The sequence below is a fragment of the Hyperolius riggenbachi genome, chromosome 2 (genome assembly GCF_040937935.1).
Source record: "Hyperolius riggenbachi isolate aHypRig1 chromosome 2, aHypRig1.pri, whole genome shotgun sequence".
Lineage (NCBI taxonomy): Eukaryota > Metazoa > Chordata > Amphibia > Anura > Hyperoliidae > Hyperolius > Hyperolius riggenbachi.
In genome coordinates this window covers 147,503,879-147,521,624 of record NC_090647.1, presented here as the reverse complement: position 1 = coordinate 147,521,624, position 17,746 = coordinate 147,503,879, and the positions used below count along the sequence as shown (strand labels likewise).

At 62.1% G+C, this 17,746-nt stretch overlaps 58 non-coding genes and 27 pseudogenes across 58 annotated transcripts; all 85 read left to right on the top strand.

Moving 5' to 3' along the window:
- Positions 1-73: 73 nt before the first annotated feature.
- On the top strand, positions 74-192 carry LOC137555162 (5S ribosomal RNA). The gene has a single exon (XR_011027860.1). It is a non-coding gene; the product is annotated as a 5S ribosomal RNA (ribosomal RNA).
- Positions 193-275: 83 nt separating this feature from the next.
- Positions 276-394, top strand: LOC137558810 (5S ribosomal RNA). Its single transcript, XR_011029726.1, has one exon. It is a non-coding gene; the product is annotated as a 5S ribosomal RNA (ribosomal RNA).
- Positions 395-477: 83 nt separating this feature from the next.
- Positions 478-596, top strand: LOC137555161 (5S ribosomal RNA). The gene has a single exon (XR_011027859.1). It is a non-coding gene; the product is annotated as a 5S ribosomal RNA (ribosomal RNA).
- An 83-nt stretch (positions 597-679) lies between these two features.
- On the top strand, positions 680-798 carry LOC137558798 (5S ribosomal RNA). The gene has a single exon (XR_011029725.1). It is a non-coding gene; the product is annotated as a 5S ribosomal RNA (ribosomal RNA).
- Positions 799-881: 83 nt separating this feature from the next.
- On the top strand, positions 882-1,000 carry LOC137552670 (5S ribosomal RNA; annotated as a pseudogene).
- An 83-nt stretch (positions 1,001-1,083) lies between these two features.
- Positions 1,084-1,202, top strand: LOC137555159 (5S ribosomal RNA). The gene has a single exon (XR_011027857.1). It is a non-coding gene; the product is annotated as a 5S ribosomal RNA (ribosomal RNA).
- An 83-nt stretch (positions 1,203-1,285) lies between these two features.
- Positions 1,286-1,404, top strand: LOC137557630 (5S ribosomal RNA; annotated as a pseudogene).
- An 83-nt stretch (positions 1,405-1,487) lies between these two features.
- LOC137558786 (5S ribosomal RNA) lies at positions 1,488-1,606 on the top strand. The gene has a single exon (XR_011029723.1). It is a non-coding gene; the product is annotated as a 5S ribosomal RNA (ribosomal RNA).
- Positions 1,607-1,689: 83 nt separating this feature from the next.
- LOC137558775 (5S ribosomal RNA) lies at positions 1,690-1,808 on the top strand. Its single transcript, XR_011029722.1, has one exon. It is a non-coding gene; the product is annotated as a 5S ribosomal RNA (ribosomal RNA).
- An 83-nt stretch (positions 1,809-1,891) lies between these two features.
- Positions 1,892-2,010, top strand: LOC137559257 (5S ribosomal RNA; annotated as a pseudogene).
- Positions 2,011-2,093: 83 nt separating this feature from the next.
- Positions 2,094-2,212, top strand: LOC137558764 (5S ribosomal RNA). The gene has a single exon (XR_011029721.1). It is a non-coding gene; the product is annotated as a 5S ribosomal RNA (ribosomal RNA).
- An 83-nt stretch (positions 2,213-2,295) lies between these two features.
- On the top strand, positions 2,296-2,414 carry LOC137557674 (5S ribosomal RNA; annotated as a pseudogene).
- Positions 2,415-2,497: 83 nt separating this feature from the next.
- LOC137558753 (5S ribosomal RNA) lies at positions 2,498-2,616 on the top strand. The gene has a single exon (XR_011029720.1). It is a non-coding gene; the product is annotated as a 5S ribosomal RNA (ribosomal RNA).
- Positions 2,617-2,699: 83 nt separating this feature from the next.
- On the top strand, positions 2,700-2,818 carry LOC137555158 (5S ribosomal RNA). The gene has a single exon (XR_011027856.1). It is a non-coding gene; the product is annotated as a 5S ribosomal RNA (ribosomal RNA).
- Positions 2,819-2,901: 83 nt separating this feature from the next.
- LOC137556761 (5S ribosomal RNA) lies at positions 2,902-3,020 on the top strand. Its single transcript, XR_011029400.1, has one exon. It is a non-coding gene; the product is annotated as a 5S ribosomal RNA (ribosomal RNA).
- Positions 3,021-3,103: 83 nt separating this feature from the next.
- LOC137556969 (5S ribosomal RNA) lies at positions 3,104-3,222 on the top strand (annotated as a pseudogene).
- Positions 3,223-3,305: 83 nt separating this feature from the next.
- LOC137556760 (5S ribosomal RNA) lies at positions 3,306-3,424 on the top strand. The gene has a single exon (XR_011029399.1). It is a non-coding gene; the product is annotated as a 5S ribosomal RNA (ribosomal RNA).
- Positions 3,425-3,507: 83 nt separating this feature from the next.
- Positions 3,508-3,626, top strand: LOC137558742 (5S ribosomal RNA). Its single transcript, XR_011029719.1, has one exon. It is a non-coding gene; the product is annotated as a 5S ribosomal RNA (ribosomal RNA).
- An 83-nt stretch (positions 3,627-3,709) lies between these two features.
- Positions 3,710-3,828, top strand: LOC137555157 (5S ribosomal RNA). The gene has a single exon (XR_011027855.1). It is a non-coding gene; the product is annotated as a 5S ribosomal RNA (ribosomal RNA).
- An 83-nt stretch (positions 3,829-3,911) lies between these two features.
- LOC137558731 (5S ribosomal RNA) lies at positions 3,912-4,030 on the top strand. Its single transcript, XR_011029718.1, has one exon. It is a non-coding gene; the product is annotated as a 5S ribosomal RNA (ribosomal RNA).
- An 83-nt stretch (positions 4,031-4,113) lies between these two features.
- Positions 4,114-4,232, top strand: LOC137555156 (5S ribosomal RNA). Its single transcript, XR_011027854.1, has one exon. It is a non-coding gene; the product is annotated as a 5S ribosomal RNA (ribosomal RNA).
- An 83-nt stretch (positions 4,233-4,315) lies between these two features.
- Positions 4,316-4,434, top strand: LOC137558718 (5S ribosomal RNA). The gene has a single exon (XR_011029717.1). It is a non-coding gene; the product is annotated as a 5S ribosomal RNA (ribosomal RNA).
- An 83-nt stretch (positions 4,435-4,517) lies between these two features.
- LOC137551195 (5S ribosomal RNA) lies at positions 4,518-4,636 on the top strand (annotated as a pseudogene).
- An 83-nt stretch (positions 4,637-4,719) lies between these two features.
- On the top strand, positions 4,720-4,838 carry LOC137555155 (5S ribosomal RNA). The gene has a single exon (XR_011027853.1). It is a non-coding gene; the product is annotated as a 5S ribosomal RNA (ribosomal RNA).
- An 83-nt stretch (positions 4,839-4,921) lies between these two features.
- Positions 4,922-5,040, top strand: LOC137558471 (5S ribosomal RNA; annotated as a pseudogene).
- Positions 5,041-5,123: 83 nt separating this feature from the next.
- LOC137558165 (5S ribosomal RNA) lies at positions 5,124-5,242 on the top strand (annotated as a pseudogene).
- Positions 5,243-5,325: 83 nt separating this feature from the next.
- On the top strand, positions 5,326-5,444 carry LOC137559154 (5S ribosomal RNA; annotated as a pseudogene).
- Positions 5,445-5,527: 83 nt separating this feature from the next.
- Positions 5,528-5,646, top strand: LOC137558707 (5S ribosomal RNA). The gene has a single exon (XR_011029716.1). It is a non-coding gene; the product is annotated as a 5S ribosomal RNA (ribosomal RNA).
- An 83-nt stretch (positions 5,647-5,729) lies between these two features.
- Positions 5,730-5,848, top strand: LOC137557638 (5S ribosomal RNA; annotated as a pseudogene).
- Positions 5,849-5,931: 83 nt separating this feature from the next.
- On the top strand, positions 5,932-6,050 carry LOC137559478 (5S ribosomal RNA; annotated as a pseudogene).
- Positions 6,051-6,133: 83 nt separating this feature from the next.
- Positions 6,134-6,252, top strand: LOC137559379 (5S ribosomal RNA; annotated as a pseudogene).
- Positions 6,253-6,335: 83 nt separating this feature from the next.
- LOC137551891 (5S ribosomal RNA) lies at positions 6,336-6,454 on the top strand. The gene has a single exon (XR_011027075.1). It is a non-coding gene; the product is annotated as a 5S ribosomal RNA (ribosomal RNA).
- Positions 6,455-6,537: 83 nt separating this feature from the next.
- On the top strand, positions 6,538-6,656 carry LOC137558695 (5S ribosomal RNA). Its single transcript, XR_011029715.1, has one exon. It is a non-coding gene; the product is annotated as a 5S ribosomal RNA (ribosomal RNA).
- Positions 6,657-6,739: 83 nt separating this feature from the next.
- On the top strand, positions 6,740-6,858 carry LOC137555153 (5S ribosomal RNA). Its single transcript, XR_011027851.1, has one exon. It is a non-coding gene; the product is annotated as a 5S ribosomal RNA (ribosomal RNA).
- Positions 6,859-6,941: 83 nt separating this feature from the next.
- Positions 6,942-7,060, top strand: LOC137558069 (5S ribosomal RNA; annotated as a pseudogene).
- An 83-nt stretch (positions 7,061-7,143) lies between these two features.
- LOC137555982 (5S ribosomal RNA) lies at positions 7,144-7,262 on the top strand. Its single transcript, XR_011028646.1, has one exon. It is a non-coding gene; the product is annotated as a 5S ribosomal RNA (ribosomal RNA).
- An 83-nt stretch (positions 7,263-7,345) lies between these two features.
- LOC137558684 (5S ribosomal RNA) lies at positions 7,346-7,464 on the top strand. The gene has a single exon (XR_011029714.1). It is a non-coding gene; the product is annotated as a 5S ribosomal RNA (ribosomal RNA).
- An 83-nt stretch (positions 7,465-7,547) lies between these two features.
- On the top strand, positions 7,548-7,666 carry LOC137558671 (5S ribosomal RNA). The gene has a single exon (XR_011029712.1). It is a non-coding gene; the product is annotated as a 5S ribosomal RNA (ribosomal RNA).
- An 83-nt stretch (positions 7,667-7,749) lies between these two features.
- On the top strand, positions 7,750-7,868 carry LOC137555148 (5S ribosomal RNA). Its single transcript, XR_011027847.1, has one exon. It is a non-coding gene; the product is annotated as a 5S ribosomal RNA (ribosomal RNA).
- Positions 7,869-7,951: 83 nt separating this feature from the next.
- Positions 7,952-8,070, top strand: LOC137555146 (5S ribosomal RNA). Its single transcript, XR_011027845.1, has one exon. It is a non-coding gene; the product is annotated as a 5S ribosomal RNA (ribosomal RNA).
- Positions 8,071-8,153: 83 nt separating this feature from the next.
- Positions 8,154-8,272, top strand: LOC137558659 (5S ribosomal RNA). Its single transcript, XR_011029711.1, has one exon. It is a non-coding gene; the product is annotated as a 5S ribosomal RNA (ribosomal RNA).
- Positions 8,273-8,355: 83 nt separating this feature from the next.
- LOC137555145 (5S ribosomal RNA) lies at positions 8,356-8,474 on the top strand. The gene has a single exon (XR_011027844.1). It is a non-coding gene; the product is annotated as a 5S ribosomal RNA (ribosomal RNA).
- An 83-nt stretch (positions 8,475-8,557) lies between these two features.
- On the top strand, positions 8,558-8,676 carry LOC137557039 (5S ribosomal RNA; annotated as a pseudogene).
- An 83-nt stretch (positions 8,677-8,759) lies between these two features.
- LOC137555144 (5S ribosomal RNA) lies at positions 8,760-8,878 on the top strand. Its single transcript, XR_011027843.1, has one exon. It is a non-coding gene; the product is annotated as a 5S ribosomal RNA (ribosomal RNA).
- Positions 8,879-8,961: 83 nt separating this feature from the next.
- LOC137555142 (5S ribosomal RNA) lies at positions 8,962-9,080 on the top strand. The gene has a single exon (XR_011027841.1). It is a non-coding gene; the product is annotated as a 5S ribosomal RNA (ribosomal RNA).
- An 83-nt stretch (positions 9,081-9,163) lies between these two features.
- Positions 9,164-9,282, top strand: LOC137555141 (5S ribosomal RNA). The gene has a single exon (XR_011027840.1). It is a non-coding gene; the product is annotated as a 5S ribosomal RNA (ribosomal RNA).
- Positions 9,283-9,365: 83 nt separating this feature from the next.
- LOC137558647 (5S ribosomal RNA) lies at positions 9,366-9,484 on the top strand. The gene has a single exon (XR_011029710.1). It is a non-coding gene; the product is annotated as a 5S ribosomal RNA (ribosomal RNA).
- An 83-nt stretch (positions 9,485-9,567) lies between these two features.
- Positions 9,568-9,686, top strand: LOC137558636 (5S ribosomal RNA). The gene has a single exon (XR_011029709.1). It is a non-coding gene; the product is annotated as a 5S ribosomal RNA (ribosomal RNA).
- Positions 9,687-9,769: 83 nt separating this feature from the next.
- On the top strand, positions 9,770-9,888 carry LOC137558625 (5S ribosomal RNA). The gene has a single exon (XR_011029708.1). It is a non-coding gene; the product is annotated as a 5S ribosomal RNA (ribosomal RNA).
- Positions 9,889-9,971: 83 nt separating this feature from the next.
- LOC137555140 (5S ribosomal RNA) lies at positions 9,972-10,090 on the top strand. The gene has a single exon (XR_011027839.1). It is a non-coding gene; the product is annotated as a 5S ribosomal RNA (ribosomal RNA).
- An 83-nt stretch (positions 10,091-10,173) lies between these two features.
- LOC137555139 (5S ribosomal RNA) lies at positions 10,174-10,292 on the top strand. The gene has a single exon (XR_011027838.1). It is a non-coding gene; the product is annotated as a 5S ribosomal RNA (ribosomal RNA).
- An 83-nt stretch (positions 10,293-10,375) lies between these two features.
- LOC137558548 (5S ribosomal RNA) lies at positions 10,376-10,494 on the top strand (annotated as a pseudogene).
- Positions 10,495-10,577: 83 nt separating this feature from the next.
- LOC137555138 (5S ribosomal RNA) lies at positions 10,578-10,696 on the top strand. The gene has a single exon (XR_011027837.1). It is a non-coding gene; the product is annotated as a 5S ribosomal RNA (ribosomal RNA).
- Positions 10,697-10,779: 83 nt separating this feature from the next.
- LOC137552760 (5S ribosomal RNA) lies at positions 10,780-10,898 on the top strand. Its single transcript, XR_011027170.1, has one exon. It is a non-coding gene; the product is annotated as a 5S ribosomal RNA (ribosomal RNA).
- A 275-nt stretch (positions 10,899-11,173) lies between these two features.
- On the top strand, positions 11,174-11,292 carry LOC137558614 (5S ribosomal RNA). Its single transcript, XR_011029707.1, has one exon. It is a non-coding gene; the product is annotated as a 5S ribosomal RNA (ribosomal RNA).
- Positions 11,293-11,375: 83 nt separating this feature from the next.
- LOC137547541 (5S ribosomal RNA) lies at positions 11,376-11,494 on the top strand (annotated as a pseudogene).
- Positions 11,495-11,577: 83 nt separating this feature from the next.
- On the top strand, positions 11,578-11,696 carry LOC137547608 (5S ribosomal RNA; annotated as a pseudogene).
- An 83-nt stretch (positions 11,697-11,779) lies between these two features.
- Positions 11,780-11,898, top strand: LOC137558310 (5S ribosomal RNA; annotated as a pseudogene).
- Positions 11,899-11,981: 83 nt separating this feature from the next.
- LOC137549123 (5S ribosomal RNA) lies at positions 11,982-12,100 on the top strand (annotated as a pseudogene).
- Positions 12,101-12,183: 83 nt separating this feature from the next.
- On the top strand, positions 12,184-12,302 carry LOC137559375 (5S ribosomal RNA). Its single transcript, XR_011029788.1, has one exon. It is a non-coding gene; the product is annotated as a 5S ribosomal RNA (ribosomal RNA).
- A 63-nt stretch (positions 12,303-12,365) lies between these two features.
- LOC137548533 (5S ribosomal RNA) lies at positions 12,366-12,484 on the top strand (annotated as a pseudogene).
- An 83-nt stretch (positions 12,485-12,567) lies between these two features.
- Positions 12,568-12,686, top strand: LOC137558603 (5S ribosomal RNA). Its single transcript, XR_011029706.1, has one exon. It is a non-coding gene; the product is annotated as a 5S ribosomal RNA (ribosomal RNA).
- Positions 12,687-12,769: 83 nt separating this feature from the next.
- Positions 12,770-12,888, top strand: LOC137558591 (5S ribosomal RNA). The gene has a single exon (XR_011029705.1). It is a non-coding gene; the product is annotated as a 5S ribosomal RNA (ribosomal RNA).
- An 83-nt stretch (positions 12,889-12,971) lies between these two features.
- On the top strand, positions 12,972-13,090 carry LOC137556967 (5S ribosomal RNA; annotated as a pseudogene).
- Positions 13,091-13,173: 83 nt separating this feature from the next.
- LOC137555136 (5S ribosomal RNA) lies at positions 13,174-13,292 on the top strand. Its single transcript, XR_011027835.1, has one exon. It is a non-coding gene; the product is annotated as a 5S ribosomal RNA (ribosomal RNA).
- Positions 13,293-13,375: 83 nt separating this feature from the next.
- Positions 13,376-13,494, top strand: LOC137555135 (5S ribosomal RNA). Its single transcript, XR_011027834.1, has one exon. It is a non-coding gene; the product is annotated as a 5S ribosomal RNA (ribosomal RNA).
- Positions 13,495-13,577: 83 nt separating this feature from the next.
- LOC137555128 (5S ribosomal RNA) lies at positions 13,578-13,696 on the top strand. Its single transcript, XR_011027827.1, has one exon. It is a non-coding gene; the product is annotated as a 5S ribosomal RNA (ribosomal RNA).
- Positions 13,697-13,779: 83 nt separating this feature from the next.
- LOC137556865 (5S ribosomal RNA) lies at positions 13,780-13,898 on the top strand (annotated as a pseudogene).
- A 275-nt stretch (positions 13,899-14,173) lies between these two features.
- On the top strand, positions 14,174-14,292 carry LOC137558580 (5S ribosomal RNA). Its single transcript, XR_011029704.1, has one exon. It is a non-coding gene; the product is annotated as a 5S ribosomal RNA (ribosomal RNA).
- An 83-nt stretch (positions 14,293-14,375) lies between these two features.
- LOC137557926 (5S ribosomal RNA) lies at positions 14,376-14,494 on the top strand (annotated as a pseudogene).
- An 83-nt stretch (positions 14,495-14,577) lies between these two features.
- LOC137558568 (5S ribosomal RNA) lies at positions 14,578-14,696 on the top strand. The gene has a single exon (XR_011029703.1). It is a non-coding gene; the product is annotated as a 5S ribosomal RNA (ribosomal RNA).
- Positions 14,697-14,971: 275 nt separating this feature from the next.
- LOC137558249 (5S ribosomal RNA) lies at positions 14,972-15,090 on the top strand (annotated as a pseudogene).
- Positions 15,091-15,173: 83 nt separating this feature from the next.
- Positions 15,174-15,292, top strand: LOC137555454 (5S ribosomal RNA). Its single transcript, XR_011028138.1, has one exon. It is a non-coding gene; the product is annotated as a 5S ribosomal RNA (ribosomal RNA).
- An 83-nt stretch (positions 15,293-15,375) lies between these two features.
- On the top strand, positions 15,376-15,494 carry LOC137558554 (5S ribosomal RNA). Its single transcript, XR_011029701.1, has one exon. It is a non-coding gene; the product is annotated as a 5S ribosomal RNA (ribosomal RNA).
- A 63-nt stretch (positions 15,495-15,557) lies between these two features.
- Positions 15,558-15,676, top strand: LOC137548151 (5S ribosomal RNA; annotated as a pseudogene).
- An 83-nt stretch (positions 15,677-15,759) lies between these two features.
- Positions 15,760-15,878, top strand: LOC137558543 (5S ribosomal RNA). Its single transcript, XR_011029700.1, has one exon. It is a non-coding gene; the product is annotated as a 5S ribosomal RNA (ribosomal RNA).
- Positions 15,879-15,961: 83 nt separating this feature from the next.
- On the top strand, positions 15,962-16,080 carry LOC137558531 (5S ribosomal RNA). The gene has a single exon (XR_011029699.1). It is a non-coding gene; the product is annotated as a 5S ribosomal RNA (ribosomal RNA).
- An 83-nt stretch (positions 16,081-16,163) lies between these two features.
- LOC137557120 (5S ribosomal RNA) lies at positions 16,164-16,282 on the top strand (annotated as a pseudogene).
- Positions 16,283-16,365: 83 nt separating this feature from the next.
- On the top strand, positions 16,366-16,484 carry LOC137558520 (5S ribosomal RNA). The gene has a single exon (XR_011029698.1). It is a non-coding gene; the product is annotated as a 5S ribosomal RNA (ribosomal RNA).
- Positions 16,485-16,567: 83 nt separating this feature from the next.
- Positions 16,568-16,686, top strand: LOC137555117 (5S ribosomal RNA). The gene has a single exon (XR_011027816.1). It is a non-coding gene; the product is annotated as a 5S ribosomal RNA (ribosomal RNA).
- An 83-nt stretch (positions 16,687-16,769) lies between these two features.
- On the top strand, positions 16,770-16,888 carry LOC137556657 (5S ribosomal RNA). The gene has a single exon (XR_011029298.1). It is a non-coding gene; the product is annotated as a 5S ribosomal RNA (ribosomal RNA).
- An 83-nt stretch (positions 16,889-16,971) lies between these two features.
- Positions 16,972-17,090, top strand: LOC137556782 (5S ribosomal RNA). The gene has a single exon (XR_011029421.1). It is a non-coding gene; the product is annotated as a 5S ribosomal RNA (ribosomal RNA).
- An 83-nt stretch (positions 17,091-17,173) lies between these two features.
- On the top strand, positions 17,174-17,292 carry LOC137559315 (5S ribosomal RNA; annotated as a pseudogene).
- An 83-nt stretch (positions 17,293-17,375) lies between these two features.
- Positions 17,376-17,494, top strand: LOC137555106 (5S ribosomal RNA). Its single transcript, XR_011027805.1, has one exon. It is a non-coding gene; the product is annotated as a 5S ribosomal RNA (ribosomal RNA).
- An 83-nt stretch (positions 17,495-17,577) lies between these two features.
- Positions 17,578-17,696, top strand: LOC137558508 (5S ribosomal RNA). Its single transcript, XR_011029697.1, has one exon. It is a non-coding gene; the product is annotated as a 5S ribosomal RNA (ribosomal RNA).
- The last annotated feature ends 50 nt before the right edge of the window (positions 17,697-17,746 follow it).

The following is a 17,746-nucleotide window of genomic DNA, read 5'->3' as shown; positions in this document are numbered from 1 at the left end:
TTTGAGGCCCAATGGCTATGAGCACGCGTGGGAAGCCTCACCTTCAAGGCGCCGGAACGGCGCCCTGGAGGTTGCCTGCGGCCACACTAAGCCGAAAGCGCCCGCTCTCGTCAGATCGCGGAAGCTAAGCGGCTTCAGGCCTGGTTAGTAGCTGCATGGGAGACCGGCTGTGAACCCCAGGTGCTGCAGGCGTTGTTTTGGGTTTGAGGCCCAATGGCTATGAGCACGCGTGGGTAGCCTCACCTTCAAGGCGCCGGAACGGCGCCTTGGAGGTTGCCTGCGGCCACACTAAGCCGAAAGCGCCCGCTCTCGTCAGATCGCGGAAGCTAAGCGGCTTCAGGCCTGGTTAGTAGCTGCATGGGAGACCGGCTGTGAACCCCAGGTGCTGCAGGCATTGTTTTGGGTTTGAGGCCCAATGGCTATGAGCACGCGTGGGAAGCCTCACCTTCAAGGCGCCGGAACGGCGCCCTGGAGGTTGCCTGCGGCCACACTAAGCCGAAAGCGCCCGCTCTCGTCAGATCGCGGAAGCTAAGCGGCTTCAGGCCTGGTTAGTAGCTGCATGGGAGACCGGCTGTGAACCCCAGGTGCTGCAGGCGTTGTTTTGGGTTTGAGGCCCAATGGCTATGAGCACGCGTGGAAAGCCTCACCTTCAAGGCGCCGGAACGGCGCCTTGGAGGTTGCCTGCGGCCACACTAAGCCGAAAGCGCCCGCTCTCGTCAGATCGCGGAAGCTAAGCGGCTTCAGGCCTGGTTAGTAGCTGCATGGGAGACCGGCTGTGAACCCCAGGTGCTGCAGGCATTGTTTTGGGTTTGAGGCCCAATGGCTATGAGCACGCGTGGGAAGCCTCACCTTCAAGGCGCCGGAACGGCGCCCTGGAGGTTGCCTGCGGCCACACTAAGCCGAAAGCGCCCGCTCTCGGCAGATCGCGAAAGCTAAGCCGCTTCAGGCCTGGTTAGTAGCTGCATGGGAGACCGGCTGTGAACCCCAGGTGCTGCAGGCGTTGTTTTGGGTTTGAGGCCCAATGGCTTTGAGCACGCGTGGGAAGCCTCACCTTCAAGGAACCGGAACGGCGCCCTGGAGGTTGCCTGCGGCCACACTAAGCCGAAAGCGCCCGCTCTCGTCAGATCGCGGAAGCTAAGCGGCTTCAGGCCTGGTTAGTAGCTGCATGGGAGACCGGCTGTGAACCCCAGGTGCTGCAGGCGTTGTTTTGGGTTTGAGGCCCAATGGCTATGAGCACGCGTGGGAAGCCTCACCTTCAAGGCGCCGGAACGGCGCCTTGGAGGTTGCCTGCGGCCACACCAAGCCGAAAGCGCCCGCTCTCGTCAGATCGCGGAAGCTAAGCGGCTTCAGGCCTGGTTAGTAGCTGCATGGGAGACCGGCTGTGAACCCCAGGTGCTGCAGGCATTGTTTTGGGTTTGAGGCCCAATGGCTATGAGCACGCGTGGGAAGCCTCACCTTCAAGGCGCCGAAACGGCGCCCTGGAGGTTGCCTGCGGCCACACTAAGCCGAAAGCGCCCGCTCTCGTCAGATCGCGGAAGCTAAGCGGCTTCAGGCCTGGTTAGTAGCTGCATGGGAGACCGGCTGTGAACCCCAGGTGCTGCAGGCATTGTTTTGGGTTTGAGGCCCAATGGCTATGAGCACGCGTGGGAAGCCTCACCTTCAAGGCGCCGGAACGGCGCCCTGGAGGTTGCCTGCGGCCACACTAAGCCGAAAGCGCCCGCTCTCGTCAGATCGCGGAAGCTAAGCGGCTTCAGGCCTGGTTAGTAGCTGCATGGGAGACCGGCTGTGAACCCCAGGTGCTGCAGGCATTGTTTTGGGTTTGAAGCCCAATGGCTATGAGCACGCGTGGGAAGCCTCACCTTCAAGGCGCCGGAGCGGCGCCCTGGAGGTTGCCTGCGGCCACACTAAGCCGAAAGCGCCCGCTCTTGTCAGATCGCGGAAGCTAAGCGGCTTCAGGCCTGGTTAGTAGCTGCATGGGAGACCGGCTGTGAACCCCAGGTGCTGCAGGCGTTGTTTTGGGTTTGAGGCCCAATGGCTATGAGCACGCGTGGGAAGCCTCACCTTCAAGGCGCCGGAACGGCACCTTGGAGGTTGCCTGCGGCCACACTAAGCCGAAAGCGCCCGCTCTCGTCAGATCGCGGAAGCTAAGCGGCTTCAGGCCTGGTTAGTAGCTGCATGGGAGACCGGCTGTGAACCCCAGGTGCTGCAGGCATTGTTTTGGGTTTGAGGCCCAATGGCTATGAGCACGCGTGGGAAGCCTCACCTTCAAGGCGCCGGAACGGCGCCCTGGAGGTTGCCTGCGGCCACACTAAGCCGAAAGCGCCCGCTCTCGTCAGATCGCGGAAGCTAAGCGGCTTCAGGCCTGGTTAGTAGCTGCATGGGAGACTGGCTGTGAACCCCAGGTGCTGCAGGCATTGTTTTGGGTTTGAGGCCCAATGGCTATGAGCACGCGTGGGAAGCCTCACCTTCAAGGCGCCGGAACGGCGCCTTGGAGGTTGCCTGCGGCCACACTAAGCCGAAAGCGCCCGCTCTCGTCAGATCGCGGAAGCTAAGCGGCTTCAGGCCTGGTTAGTAGCTGCATGGGAGACCGGCTGTGAACCCCAGGTGCTGCAGGCATTGTTTTGGGTTTGAGGCCCAATGGCTATGAGCACGCGTGGGAAGCCTCACCTTCAAGGCGCCGGAACGGCGCCCTGGAGGTTGCCTGCGGCCACACTAAGCCGAAAGCGCCCGCTCTCGTCAGATCGCGGAAGCTAAGCGGCTTCAGGCCTGGTTAGTAGCTGCATGGGAGACCGGCTGTGAACCCCAGGTGCTGCAGGCGTTGTTTTGGGTTTGAGGCCCAATGGCTATGAGCACGCGTGGGAAGCCTCACCTTCAAGGCGCCGGAACGGCGCCTTGGAGGTTGCCTGCGGCCACACTAAGCTGAAAGCGCCCGCTCTCGTCAGATCGCGGAAGCTAAGCGGCTTCAGGCCTGGTTAGTAGCTGCATGGGAGACCGGCTGTGAACCCCAGGTGCTGCAGGCATTGTTTTGGGTTTGAGGCCCAATGGCTATGAGCACGCGTGGGAAGCCTCACCTTCAAGGCGCCGGAACGGCGCCCTGGAGGTTGCCTGTGGCCACACTAAGCCGAAAGCGCCCGCTCTCGTCAGATCGCGGAAGCTAAGCGGCTTCAGGCCTGGTTAGTAGCTGCATGGGAGACCGGCTGTGAACCCCAGGTGCTGCAGGCGTTGTTTTGGGTTTGAGGCCCAATGGCTATGAGCACGCGTGGGAAGCCTCACCTTCAAGGCGCCGGAACGGCGCCTTGGAGGTTGCCTGCGGCCACACTAAGCTGAAAGCGCCCGCTCTCGTCAGATCGCGGAAGCTAAGCGGCTTCAGGCCTGGTTAGTAGCTGCATGGGAGACCGGCTGTGAACCCCAGGTGCTGCAGGCATTGTTTTGGGTTTGAGGCCCAATGGCTATGAGCACGCGTGGGAAGCCTCACTTTCAAGGCGCCGGAACGGCGCCCTGGAGGTTGCCTGCGGCCACACTAAGCCGAAAGCGCCCGCTCTCGTCAGATCGCGGAAGCTAAGCGGCTTCAGGCCTGGTTAGTAGCTGCATGGGAGACCGGCTGTGAACCCCAGGTGCTGCAGGCATTGTTTTGGGTTTGAGGCCCAATGGCTATGAGCACGCGTGGGAAGCCTCACCTTCAAGGCGCCGGAACGGCGCCCTGGAGGTTGCCTGCGGCCACACTAAGCCGAAAGCGCCCGCTCTCGTCAGATCGCGGAAGCTAAGCGGCTTCAGGCCTGGTTAGTAGCTGCATGGGAGACCGGCTGTGAACCCCAGGTGCTGCAGGCGTTGTTTTGGGTTTGAGGCCCAATGGCTATGAGCACGCGTGGGTAGCCTCACCTTCAAGGCGCCGGAACGGCGCCTTGGAGGTTGCCTGCGGCCACACTAAGCCGAAAGCGCCCGCTCTCGTCAGATCGCGGAAGCTAAGCGGCTTCAGGCCTGGTTAGTAGCTGCATGGGAGACCGGCTGTGAACCCCAGGTGCTGCAGGCATTGTTTTGGGTTTGAGGCCCAATGGCTATGAGCACGCGTGGGAAGCCTCACCTTCAAGGCGCCGGAACGGCGCCCTGGAGGTTGCCTGCGGCCACACTAAGCCGAAAGCGCCCGCTCTCGTCAGATCGCGGAAGCTAAGCGGCTTCAGGCCTGGTTAGTAGCTGCATGGGAGACCGGCTGTGAACCCCAGGTGCTGCAGGCGTTGTTTTGGGTTTGAGGCCCAATGGCTATGAGCACGCGTGGGAAGCCTCACCTTCAAGGCGCCGGAACGGCGCCTTGTAGGTTGCCTGCGGCCACACTAAGCCGAAAGCGCCCGCTCTCGTCAGATCGCGGAAGCTAAGCGGCTTCAGGCCTGGTTAGTAGCTGCATGGGAGACCGGCTGTGAACCCCAGGTGCTGCAGGCATTGTATTGGGTTTGAGGCCCAATGGCTATGAGCACGCGTGGGAAGCCTCACCTTCAAGGCGCCGGAACGGCGCCCTGGAGGTTGCCTGCGGCCACACTAAGCCGAAAGCGCCCGCTCTCGGCAGATCGCGGAAGCTAAGCCGCTTCAGGCCTGGTTAGTAGCTGCATGGGAGACCGGCTGTGAACCCCAGGTGCTGCAGGCGTTGTTTTGGGTTTGAGGCCCAATGGCTTTGAGCACGCGTGGGAAGCCTCACCTTCAAGGCGCCGGAACGGCGCCCTGGAGGTTGCCTGCGGCCACACTAAGCCGAAAGCGCCCGCTCTCGTCAGATCGCGGAAGCTAAGCGGCTTCAGGCCTGGTTAGTAGCTGCATGGGAGACCGGCTGTGAACCCCAGGTGCTGCAGGCGTTGTTTTGGGTTTGAGGCCCAATGGCTATGAGCACGCGTGGGAAGCCTCACCTTCAAGGCGCCGGAACGGCGCTTAGGAGATTCCCTGCGGCCACACTAAGCCGAAAGCGCCCGCTCTCGTCAGATCGCGGAAGCTAAGCGGCTTCAGGCCTGGTTAGTAGCTGCATGGGAGACCGGCTGTGAACCCCAGGTGCTGCAGGCATTGTTTTGGGTTTGAGGCCCAATGGCTATTAGCACGCGTGGGAAGCCTCACCTTCAAGGCGCCGGAACGGCGCCCTGGAGGTTACCTGCGGCCACACTAAGCCGAAAGCGCCCGCTCTCGTCAGATCGCGGAAGCTAAGCGGCTTCAGGCCTGGTTAGTAGCTGCATGGGAGACCGGCTGTGAACCCCAGGTGCTGCAGGCGTTGTTTTGGGTTTGAGGCTTAATGGCTATGAGCACGCGTGGGAAGCCTCACCTTCAAGGCGCCGGAACGGCGCCTTGGAGGTTCCCTGCGGCCACACTAAGCCGAAAGCGCCCGCTCTCGTCAGATCGCGGAAGCTAAGCGGCTTCAGGCCTGGTTAGTAGCTGCATGGGAGACCGGCTGTGAACCCCAGGTGCTGCAGGCGTTGTTTTGGGTTTGAGGCCCAATGGCTATGAACACGCGTGGGAAGCCTCACCTTCAAGGCGCCGGAACGGCGCCTTGGAGGTTGCCTGCGGCCACACTAAGCCGAAAGCGCCCGCTCTCGTCAGATCGCGGAAGCTAAGCGGCTTCAGGCCTGGTTAGTAGCTGCATGGGAGACCGGCTGTGAACCCCAGGTGCTGCAGGCATTGTTTTGGGTTTGAGGCCCAATGGCTATGAGCACGCGTGGGAAGCCTCACCTTCAAGGCGCCGGAACGGCGCCCTGGAGGTTGCCTGCGGCCACACTAAGCCGAAAGCGCCCGCTCTCGTCAGATCGCGGAAGCTAAGCGGCTTCAGGCCTGGTTAGTAGCTGCATGGTAGACCGGCTGTGAACCCCAGGTGCTGCAGGCATTGTTTTGGGTTTGAGGCCCAATGGCTATGAGCACGCGTGGGAAGCCTCACCTTCAAGGCGCCGGAACGGCGCCCTGGAGGTTGCCTGCGGCCACACTAAGCCGAAAGCGCCCGCTCTCGTCAGATCGCGGAATCTAAGCGGCTTCAGGCCTGGTTAGTAGCTGCATGGGAGACCGGCTGTGAACCCCAGGTGCTGCAGGCATTGTTTTGGGTTTGAGGCCCAATGGCTATGAGCACGCGTGGGAAGCCTCACCTTCAAGGCGCCGGAACGGCGCCCTGGAGGTTGCCTGCGGCCACACTAAGCCGAAAGCGACCGCTCTCGTCAGATCGCGGAAGCTAAGCGGCTTCAGGCCTGGTTAGTAGCTGCATGGGAGACCGGCTGTGAACCCCAGGTGCTGCAGGCGTTGTTTTGGGTTTGAGGCCCAATGGCTATGAGCACGCGTGGGAAGCCTCACCTTCAAGGCGCCGGAACGGCGCCTTGGAGGTTGCCTGCGGCCACACTAAGCCGAAAGCGCCCGCTCTCGTCAGATCGCGGAAGCTAAGCGGCTTCAGGCCTGGTTAGTAGCTGCATGGGAGACCGGCTGTGAATCCCAGGTGCTGCAGGCATTGTTTTGGGTTTGAGGCCCAATGGCTATGAGCACGCGTGGGAAGCCTCACCTTCAAGGCGCCGGAACGGCGCCCTGGAGGTTGCCTGCGGCCACACTAAGCCGAAAGCGCCCGCTCTCGTCAGATCGCGGAAGCTAAGCGGCTTCAGGCCTGGTTAGTAGCTGCATGGGAGACCGGCTGTGAACCCCAGGTGCTGCAGGCATTGTTTTGGGTTTGAGGCCCAATGGCTATGAGCACGCGTGGGAAGCCTCACCTTCAAGGCGCCGGAACGGCGCCCTGGAGGTTGCCTGCGGCCACACTAAGCCGAAAGCGCCCGCTCTCGTCAGATCGCGGAAGCTAAGCGGCTTCAGGCCTGGTTAGTAGCTGCATGGGAGACCGGCTGTGAACCCCAGGTGCTGCAGGCGTTGTTTTGGGTTTGAGGCCCAATGGCTATGAGCACGCGTGGGAAGCCTCACCTTCAAGGCGCCGGAACGGCGCCCTGGAGGTTGCCTGCGGCCACACTAAGCCGAAAGCGCCCGCTCTCGTCAGATCGCGGAAGCTAAGTGGCTTCAGGCCTGGTTAGTAGCTGCATGGGAGACCGGCTGTGAACCCCAGGTGCTGCAGGCGTTGTTTTGGGTTTGAGGCCCAATGGCTATGAGCACACGTGGGAAGCCTCACCTTCAAGGCGCCGGAACGGCGCCTTGGAGGTTGCCTGCGGCCACACTAAGCCGAAAGCACCCGCTCTCGTCAGATCGCGGAAGCTAAGCGGCTTCAGGCCTGGTTAGTAGCTGCATGGGAGACCGGCTGTGAACCCCAGGTGCTGCAGGCATTGTTTTGGGTTTGAGGCCCAATGGCTATGAGCACGCGTGGGAAGCCTCACCTTCAAGGCGCCGGAACGGCGCCCTGGAGGTTGCCTGCGGCCACACTAAGCCGAAAGCGCCCGCTCTCGTCAGATCGCGGAAGCTAAGCGGCTTCAGGCCTGGTTAGTAGCTGCATGGGAGACCGGCTGTGAACCCCAGGTGCTGCAGGCATTGTTTTGGGTTTGAGGCCCAATGGCTATGAGCACGCGTGGGAAGCCTCACCTTCAAGGCGCCGGAACGGCGCCCTGGAGGTTGCCTGCGGCCACACTAAGCCGAAAGCGCCCGCTCTCGTCAGATCGCGGAAGCTAAGCGGCTTCAGGCCTGGTTAGTAGCTGCATGGGAGACCGGCTGTGAACCCCAGGTGCTGCAGGCATTGTTTTGGGTTTGAGGCCCAATGGCTATGAGCACGCGTGGGAAGCCTCACCTTCAAGGCGCCGGAACGGCGCCCTGGAGGTTGCCTGCGGCCACACTAAGCCGAAAGCGCCCGCTCTCGTCAGATCGCGGAAGCTAAGCGGCTTCAGGCCTGGTTAGTAGCTGCATGGGAGACCGGCTGTGAACCCCAGGTGCTGCAGGCGTTGTTTTGGGTTTGAGGCCCAATGGCTATGAGCACGCGTGGGAAGCCTCACCTTCAAGGCGCCGGAACGGCGCCCTGGAGGTTGCCTGCGGCCACACTAAGCCGAAAGCGCCCGCTCTCGTCAGATCGCGGAAGCTAAGCGGCTTCAGGCCTGGTTAGTAGCTGCATGGGAGACCGGCTGTGAACCCCAGGTGCTGCAGGCGTTGTTTTGGGTTTGAGGCCCAATGGCTATGAGCACGCGTGGGAAGCCTCACCTTCAAGGCGCCGGAACGGCGCCCTGGAGGTTGCCTGCGGCCACACTAAGCCGAAAGCGCCCGCTCTCGTCAGATCGCGGAAGCTAAGCGGCTTCAGGCCTGGTTAGTAGCTGCATGGGAGACCGGCTGTGAACCCCAGGTGCTGCAGGCATTGTTTTGGGTTTGAGGCCCAATGGCTATGAGCACGCGTGGGAAGCCTCACCTTCAAGGCGCCGGAACGGCGCCCTGGAGGTTGCCTGCGGCCACACTAAGCCGAAAGCGCCCGCTCTCGTCAGATCGCGGAAGCTAAGCGGCTTCAGGCCTGGTTAGTAGCTGCATGGGAGACCGGCTGTGAACCCCAGGTGCTGCAGGCGTTGTTTTGGGTTTGAGGCCCAATCGCTATGAGCACGCGTGGGAAGCCTCACCTTCAAGGCGCCGGAACGGCGCCCTGGAGGTTGCCTGCGGCCACACTAGGCCGAAAGCGCCCGCTCTCGTCAGATCGCGGAAGCTAAGCGGCTTCAGGCCTGGTTAGTAGCTGCATGGGAGACCGGCTGTGAACCCCAGGTGCTGCAGGCGTTGTTTTGGGTTTGAGGCCCAATGGCTATGAGCACGCGTGGGAAGCCTCACCTTCAAGGCGCCGGAACGGCGCCCTGGAGGTTGCCTGCGGCCACACTAAGCCGAAAGCGCCCGCTCTCGTCAGATCGCGGAAGCTAAGCGGCTTCAGGCCTGGTTAGTAGCTGCATGGGAGACCGGCTGTGAACCCCAGGTGCTGCAGGCGTTGTTTTGGGTTTGAGGCCCAATGGCTATGAGCACGCGTGGGAAGCCTCACCTTCAAGGCGCCGGAACGGCGCCTTGGAGGTTGCCTGCGGCCACACTAAGCCGAAAGCGCCCGCTCTCGTCAGATCGCGGAAGCTAAGCGGCTTCAGGCCTGGTTAGTAGCTGCATGGGAGACCGGCTGTGAACCCCAGGTGCTGCAGGCGTTGTTTTGGGTTTGAGGCCCAATGGCTATGAGCACGCGTGGGAAGCCTCACCTTCAAGGCGCCGGAACGGCGCCTTGGAGGTTGCCTGCGGCCACACTAAGCCGAAAGCGCCCGCTCTCGTCAGATCGCGGAAGCTAAGCGGCTTCAGGCCTGGTTAGTAGCTGCATGGGAGACCGGCTGTGAACCCCAGGTGCTGCAGGCGTTGTTTTGGGTTTGAGGCACAATGGCTATGAGCACGCGTGGGAAGCCTCACCTTCAAGGCGCCGGAACGGCGCCTTGGAGGTTGCCTGCGGCCACACTAAGCCGAAAGCGCCCGCTCTCGTCAGATCGCGGAAGCTAAGCGGCTTCAGGCCTGGTTAGTAGCTGCATGGGAGACCGGCTGTGAACCCCAGGTGCTGCAGGCATTGTTTTGGGTTTGAGGCCCAATGGCTATGAGCACGCGTGGGAAGCCTCACCTTCAAGGCGCCGGAACGGCGCCCTGGAGGTTGCCTGCGGCCACACTAAGCCGAAAGCGCCCGCTCTCGTCAGATCGCGGAAGCTAAGCGGCTTCAGGCCTGGTTAGTAGCTGCATGGGAGACCGGCTGTGAACCCCAGGTGCTGCAGGCATTGTTTTGGGTTTGAGGCCCAATGGCTATGAGCACGCGTGGGAAGCCTCACCTTCAAGGCGCCGGAACGGCACCTTGGAGGTTGCCTGCGGCCACACTAAGCCGAAAGCGCCCGCTCTCGTCAGATCGCGGAAGCTAAGCGGCTTCAGGCCTGGTTAGTAGCTGCATGGGAGACCGGCTGTGAACCCCAGGTGCTGCAGGCATTGTTTTGGGTTTGAGGCCCAATGGCTATGAGCACGCGTGGGAAGCCTCACCTTCAAGGCGCCGGAACGGCGCCCTGGAGGTTGCCTGCGGCCACACTAAGCCGAAAGCGCCCGCTCTCGTCAGATCGCGGAAGCTAAGCGGCTTCAGGCCTGGTTAGTAGCTGCATGGGAGACCGGCTGTGAACCCCAGGTGCTGCAGGCGTTGTTTTGGGTTTGAGGCCCAATGGCTATGAGCACGCGTGGGAAGCCTCACCTTCAAGGCGCCGGAACGGCGCCCTGGAGGTTGCCTGCGGCCACACTAAGCCGAAAGCGCCCGCTCTCGTCAGATCGCGGAAGCTAAGCGGCTTCAGGCCTGGTTAGTAGCTGCATGGGAGACCGGCTGTGAACCCCAGGTGCTGCAGGCGTTGTTTTGGGTTTGAGGCCCAATCGCTATGAGCACGCGTGGGAAGCCTCACCTTCAAGGCGCCGGAACGGCGCCCTGGAGGTTGCCTGCGGCCACACTAAGCCGAAAGCGTCCGCTCTCGTCAGATCGCGGAAGCTAAGCGGCTTCAGGCCTGGTTAGTAGCTGCATGGGAGACCGGCTGTGAACCCCAGGTGCTGCAGGCGTTGTTTTGGGTTTGAGGCCCAATGGCTATGAGCACGCGTGGGAAGCCTCACCTTCAAGGCGCCGGAACGGCGCCCTGGAGGTTGCCTGCGGCCACACTAAGCCGAAAGCGCCCGCTCTCGTCAGATCGCGGAAGCTAAGCGGCTTCAGGCCTGGTTAGTAGCTGCATGGGAGACCGGCTGTGAACCCCAGGTGCTGCAGGCGTTGTTTTGGGTTTGAGGCCCAATGGCTATGAGCACGCGTGGGAAGCCTCACCTTCAAGGCGCCGGAACGGCGCCTTGGAAGTTGCCTGCGGCCACACTAAGCCGAAAGCGCCCGCTCCCGTCAGATCGCGGAAGCTAAGCGGCTTCAGGCCTGGTTAGTAGCTGCATGGGAGACCGGCTGTGAACCCCAGGTGCTGCAGGCATTGCTTTGGGTTTGAGGCCCAATGGCTATGAGCACGCGTGGGAAGCCTCACCTTCAAGGCGCCGGAACGGCGCCCTGGAGCTTGCCTGTGGCCACACTAAGCCGAAAGCGTCAGATCGCGGAAGCTAAGCGGCTTCAGGCCTGGTTAGTAGCTGCATGGGAGACCGGCTGTGAACCCCAGGTGCTGCAGGCATTGTTTTGGGTTTGAGGCCCAATGGCTATGAGCACGCGTGGGAAGCCTCACCTTCAAGGCGCCGGAACGGCGCCTTGGAGGTTGCCTGCGGCCACACTAAGCCGAAAGCGCCCGCTCTCGTCAGATCGCGGAAGCTAAGCGGCTTCAGGCCTGGTTAGTAGCTGCATGGGAGACCGGCTGTGAACCCCAGGTGCTGCAGGCATTGTTTTGGGTTTGAGGCCCAATGGCTATGAGCACGCGTGGGAAGCCTCACCTTCAAGGCGCCGGAACGGCGCCCTGGAGGTTGCCTGCGGCCACACTAAGCTGAAAGCGCCCGCTCTCGTCAGATTGCGGAAGCTAAGCGGCTTCAGGCCTGGTTAGTAGCTGCATGGGAGACCGGCTGTGAACCCCAGGTGCTGCAGGCATTGTTTTGGGTTTGAGGCCCAATGGCTATGAGCACGCGTGGGAAGCCTCACCTTCAAGGCGCCGGAACGGCGCCCTGGAGGTTGCCTGCGGCCACACTAAGCCGAAAGCGCCCGCTCTCGTCAGATCGCGGAAGCTAAGCGGCTTCAGCCCTGGTTAGTAGCTGCATGGGAGACCGGCTGTGAACCCCAGGTGCTGCAGGCGTTGTTTTGGGTTTGAGGCCCAATGGCTATGAGCACGCGTGGGAAGCCTCACCTTCAAGGCGCCGGAACGGCGCCTTGGAGGTTGCCTGCGGCCACACTAAGCCGAAAGCGCCCGCTCTCGTCAGATCGCGGAAGCTAAGCGGCTTCAGGCCTGGTTAGTAGCTGCATGGTAGACCGGCTGTGAACCCCAGGTGCTGCAGGCGTTGTTTTGGGTTTGAGGCCCAATGGCTATGAGCACGCGTGGGAAGCCTCACCTTCAAGGCGCCGGAACGGCGCCTTGGAGGTTCCCTGCAGCCACACTAAGCCGAAAGCGTCCGCTCTCGTCAGATCGCGGAAGCTAAGCGGCTTCAGGCCTGGTTAGTAGCTGCATGGGAGACCGGCTGTGAACCCCAGGTGCTGCAGGCATTGTTTTGGGTTTGAGGCCCAATGGCTATGAGCACGCGTGGAAAGCCTCACCTTCAAGGCGCCGGAACGGCGCCCTGGAGGTTGCCTGCGGCCACACTAAGCCGAAAGCACCCGCTCTCGTCAGATCGCGGAAGCTAAGCGGCTTCAGGCCTGGTTAGTAGCTGCATGGGAGACCGGCTGTGAACCCCAGGTGCTGCAGGCGTTGTTTTGGGTTTGAGGCCCAATGGCTATGAGCACTCGTGGGAAGCCTCACCTTCAAGAGGTTTCCTGCGGCCACACTAAGCCGAAAGCGCCCGCTCTCGTCAGATCGTGGAAGCTAAGCGGCTTCAGGCCTGGTTAGTAGCTGCATGGGAGACCGGCTGTGAACCCCAGGTGCTGCAGGCGTTGTTTTGGGTTTGAGGCCCAATGGCTATGAGCACGCGTGGGAAGCCTCACCTTCAAGGCGCCGGAACGGCGCCCTGGAGGTTGCCTGCGGCCACACTAAGCCGAAAGCGCCCGCTCTCGTCAGATCGCGGAAGCTAAGCGGCTTCAGGCCTGGTTAGTAGCTGCATGGGAGACCGGCTGTGAACCCCAGGTGCTGCAGGCATTGTTTTGGGTTTGAGGCCCAATGGCTATGAGCACGCGTGGGAAGCCTCACCTTCAAGGCGCCGGAACGGCGCCCTGGAGGTTGCCTGCGGCCACACTAAGCCGAAAGCGCCCGCTCTCGTCAGATCGCGGAAGCTAAGCGGCTTCAGGCCTGGTTAGTAGCTGCATGGGAGACCGGCTGTGAACCCCAGGTGCTGCAGGCATTGTTTTGGGTTTGAGGCCCAATGGCTATGAGCACGCGTGGGAAGCCTCACCTTCAAGGCGCCGGAACGGCGCCCTGGAGGTTGCCTGTGGCCACACTAAGCCGAAAGCGCCCGCTCTCGTCAGATCGCGGAAGCTAAGCGGCTTCAGGCCTGGTTAGTAGCTGCATGGGAGACCGGCTGTGAACCCCAGGTGCTGCAGGCGTTGTTTTGGGTTTGAGGCCCAATGGCTATGAGCACGCGTGGGAAGCCTCACCTTCAAGGCGCCGGAACGGCGCCCTGGAGGTTGCCTGCGGCCACACTAAGCCGAAAGCGCCCGCTCTCGTCAGATCGCGGAAGCTAAGCGGCTTCAGGCCTGGTTAGTAGCTGCATGGGAGACCGGCTGTGAACCCCAGGTGCTGCAGGCGTTGTTTTGGGTTTGAGGCCCAATGGCTATGAGCACGCGTGGGAAGCCTCACCTTCAAGGCGCCGGAACGGCGCCCTGGAGGTTGCCTGCGGCCACACTAAGCCGAAAGCGCCCGCTCTCGTCAGATCGCGGAAGCTAAGCGGCTTCAGGCCTGGTTAGTAGCTGCATGGGAGACCGGCTGTGAACCCCAGGTGCTGCAGGCGTTGTTTTGGGTTTGAGGCCCAATGGCTATGAGCACGCGTGGGAAGCCTCACCTTCAAGGCGCCGGAACGGCGCCCTGGAGGTTGCCTGCGGCCACACTAAGCCGAAAGCGCCCGCTCTCGTCAGATCGCGGAAGCTAAGCGGCTTCAGGCCTGGTTAGTAGCTGCATGGGAGACCGGCTGTGAACCCCAGGTGCTGCAGGCGTTGTTTTGGGTTTGAGGCCCAATGGCTATGAGCACGCGTGGGAAGCCTCACCTTCAAGGCGCCGGAACGGCGCCCTGGAAGTTGCCTGCGGCCACACTAAGCCGAAAGCGCCCGCTCCTGTCAGATCGCGGAAGCTAAGCGGCTTCAGGCCTGGTTAGTAGCTGCATGGGAGACCGGCTGTGAACCCCAGGTGCTGCAGGCATTGCTTTGGGTTTGAGGCCCAATGGCTATGAGCACGCGTGGGAAGCCTCACCTTCAAGGCGCCGGAACGGCGCCCTGGAGCTTGCCTGTGGCCACACTAAGCCGAAAGCGTCAGATCGCGAAAGCTAAGCGGCTTCAGGCCTGGTTAGTAGCTGCATGGGAGACCGGCTGTGAACCCCAGGTGCTGCAGGCATTGTTTTGGGTTTGAGGCCCAATGGCTATGAGCACGCGTGGGAAGCCTCACCTTCAAGGCGCCGGAACGGCGCCCTGGAGGTTGCCTGCGGCCACACTAAGCCGAAAGCGCCCGCTCTCGTCAGATCGCGGAAGCTAAGCGGCTTCAGGCCTGGTTAGTAGCTGCATGGGAGACCGGCTGTGAACCCCAGGTGCTGCAGGCATTGTTTTGGGTTTGAGGCCCAATGGCTATGAGCACGCGTGGGAAGCCTCACCTTCAAGGCGCCGGAACGGCGCCTTGGAGGTTGCCTGCGGCCACACTAAGCCGAAAGCGCCCGCTCTCGTCAGATCGTGGAAGCTAAGCGGCTTCAGGCCTGGTTAGTAGCTGCATGGGAGACCGGCTGTGAACCCCAGGTGCTGCAGGCATTGTTTTGGGTTTGAGGCCCAATGGCTATGAGCACGCGTGGGAAGCCTCACCTTCAAGGCGCCGGAACGGCGCCCTGGAGGTTGCCTGCGGCCACACTAAGCCGAAAGCGCCCGCTCTCGTCAGATCGCGGAAGCTAAGCGGCTTCAGGCCTGGTTAGTAGCTGCATGGGAGACCGGCTGTGAACCCCAGGTGCTGCAGGCATTGTTTTGGGTTTGAGGCCCAATGGCTATGAGCACGCGTGGGAAGCCTCACCTTCAAGGCGCCGGAACGGCGCCCTGGAGGTTGCCTGCGGCCACACTAAGCCGAAAGCGTCAGATCGCGAAAGCTAAGCGGCTTCAGGCCTGGTTAGTAGCTGCATGGGAGACCGGCTGTGAACCCCAGGTGCTGCAGGCGTTGTTTTGGGTTTGAGGCCCAATGGCTATGAGCACGCGTGGGAAGCCTCACCTTCAAGGCGCCGGAACGGCGCCTTGGAGGTTGCCTGCAGCCACACTAAGCCGAAAGCGTCCGCTCTCGTCAGATCGCGGAAGCTAAGCGGCTTCAGGCCTGGTTAGTAGCTGCATGGGAGACCGGCTGTGAACCCCAGGTGCTGCAGGCATTGTTTTGGGTTTGAGGCCCAATGGCTATGAGCACGCGTGGAAAGCCTCACCTTCAAGGCGCCGGAACGGCGCCCTGGAGGTTGCCTGCGGCCACACTAAGCCGAAAGCACCCGCTCCCGTCAGATCGCGGAAGCTAAGCGGCTTCAGGCCTGGTTAGTAGCTGCATGGGAGACCGGCTGTGAACCCCAGGTGCTGCAGGCGTTGTTTTGGGTTTGAGGCCCAATGGCTATGAGCACTCGTGGGAAGCCTCACCTTCAAGGCGCCGGAACGGCGCCCTGGAGGTTGCCTGCGGCCACACTAAGCCGAAAGCGCCCGCTCTCGTCAGATCGCGGAAGCTAAGCGGCTTCAGGCCTGGTTAGTAGCTGCATGGGAGACCGGCTGTGAACCCCAGGTGCTGCAGGCATTGTTTTGGGTTTGAGGCCCAATGGCTATGAGCACGCGTGGGAAGCCTCACCTTCAAGAGGTTTCCTGCGGCCACACTAAGCCGAAAGCGCCCGCTCTCGTCAGATCGTGGAAGCTAAGCGGCTTCAGGCCAGGTTAGTAGCTGCATGGGAGACCGGCTGTGAACCCCAGGTGCTGCAGGCGTTGTTTTGGGTTTGAGGCCCAATGGCTATGAGCACGCGTGGGAAGCCTCACCTTCAAGGCGCCGGAACGGCGCCCTGGAGGTTGCCTGCGGCCACACTAAGCCGAAAGCGCCCGCTCTCGTCAGATCGCGGAAGCTAAGCGGCTTCAGGCCTGGTTAGTAGCTGCATGGGAGACCGGCTGTGAACCCCAGGTGCTGCAGGCATTGTTTTGGGTTTGAGGCCCAATGGCTATGAGCACGCGTGGGAAGCCTCACCTTCAAGGCGCCGGATCGGCGCCCTGGAGGTTGCCTGCGGCCACACTAAGCCGAAAGCGCCCGCTCTCGTCAGATCGCGGAAGCTAAGCGGCTTCAGGCCTGGTTAGTAGCTGCATGGGAGACCGGCTGTGAACCCCAGGTGCTGCAGGCATTGTTTTGGGTTTGAGGCCCAATGGCTATGAGCACGCGTGGGAAGCCTCACCTTCAAGGCGCCGGAACGGCGCCCTGGAGGTTGCCTGCGGCCACACTAAGCTGAAAGCGCCCGCTCTCGTCAGATCGCGGAAGCTAAGCGGCTTCAGGCCTGGTTAGTAGCTGCATGGGAGACCGGCTGTGAACCCCAGGTGCTGCAGGCGTTGTTTTGGGTTTGAGGCCCAATGGCTATGAGCACGCGTGGGAAGCCTCACCTTCAAGGCTCCGGAACGGCGCCTTGGAGGTTGCCTGCGGCCACACTAAGCCGAAAGCGCCCGCTCTCGTCAGATCGCGGAAGCTAAGCGGCTTCAGGCCTGGTTAGTAGCTGCATGGGAGACCGGCTGTGAACCCCAGGTGCTGCAGGCATTGTTTTGGGTTTGAGGCCCAATGGCTATGAGCACGCGTGGGAAGCCTCACCTTCAAGGCGCCGGAACGGCGCCCTGGAGGTTGCCTGCGGCCACACTAAGCCGAAAGCGCCCGCTCTCGTCAGATCGCGGAAGCTAAGCGGCTTCAGGCCTGGTTAGTAGCTGCATGGGAGACCGGCTGTGAACCCCAGGTGCTGCAGGCGTTGTTTTGGGTTTGAGGCCCAATGGCTATGAGCACGCGTGGGAAGCCTCACCTTCAAGGCGCCGGAACGGCGCCTTGGAGGTTGCCTGCGGCCACACTAAGCCGAAAGCGCCTGCTCTCGTCAGATCGCGGAAGCTAAGCGGCTTTAGGCCTGGTTAGTAGCTGCATGGGAGACCGGCTGTGAACCCCAGGTGCTGCAGGCATTGTTTTGGGTTTGAGGCCCAATGGCTATGAGCACGCGTGGGAAGCCTCACCTTCAAGGCGCCGGAACGGCGCCCTGGAGGTTGCCTGCGGCCACACTAAGCCGTAAGCGCCCGCTCTCGTCAGATCGCGGAAGCTAAGCGGCTTCAGGCCTGGTTAGTAGCTGCATGGGAGACCGGCTGTGAACCCCAGGTGCTGCAGGCGTTGTTTTGGGTTTGAGGCCCAATGGCTATGAGCACGCGTGGGAAGCCTCACCTTCAAGGCGCCGGAACGGCGCCTTGGAGGTTGCCTGCGGCCACACTAAGCCGAAAGCGCCCGCTCTAGTCAGATCGCGGAAGCTAAGCGGCTTCAGGCCTGGTTAGTAGCTGCATGGGAGACCGGCTGTGAACCCCAGGTGCTGCAGGCATTGTTTTGGGTTTGAGGCCCAATGGCTATGAGCACGCGTGGGAAGCCTCACCTTCAAGGCCCTGGAACGGCGCCCTGGAGGTTGCCTGCGGCCACACTAAGCCGAAAGCGCCCGCTCTCGTCAGATCGCGGAAGCTAAGCGGCTTCAGGCCTGGTTAGTAGCTGCATGGGAGACCGGCTGTGAACCCCAGGTGCTGCAGGCGTTGTTTTGGGTTTGAGGCCCAATGGCTATGAGCACGCGTGGGAAGCCTCACCTTCAAGGCGCCGGAACGGCGCCTTGGAGGTTGCCTGCGGCCACACTAAGCCGAAAGCGCCCGCTCTCGTCAGATCGCGGAAGCTAAGCGGCTTCAGGCCTGGTTAGTAGCTGCATGGGAGACCGGCTGTGAACCCCAGGTGCTGCAGGCATTGTTTTGGGTTTGAGGCCCAATGGCTATGAGCACGCGTGGGAAGCCTCA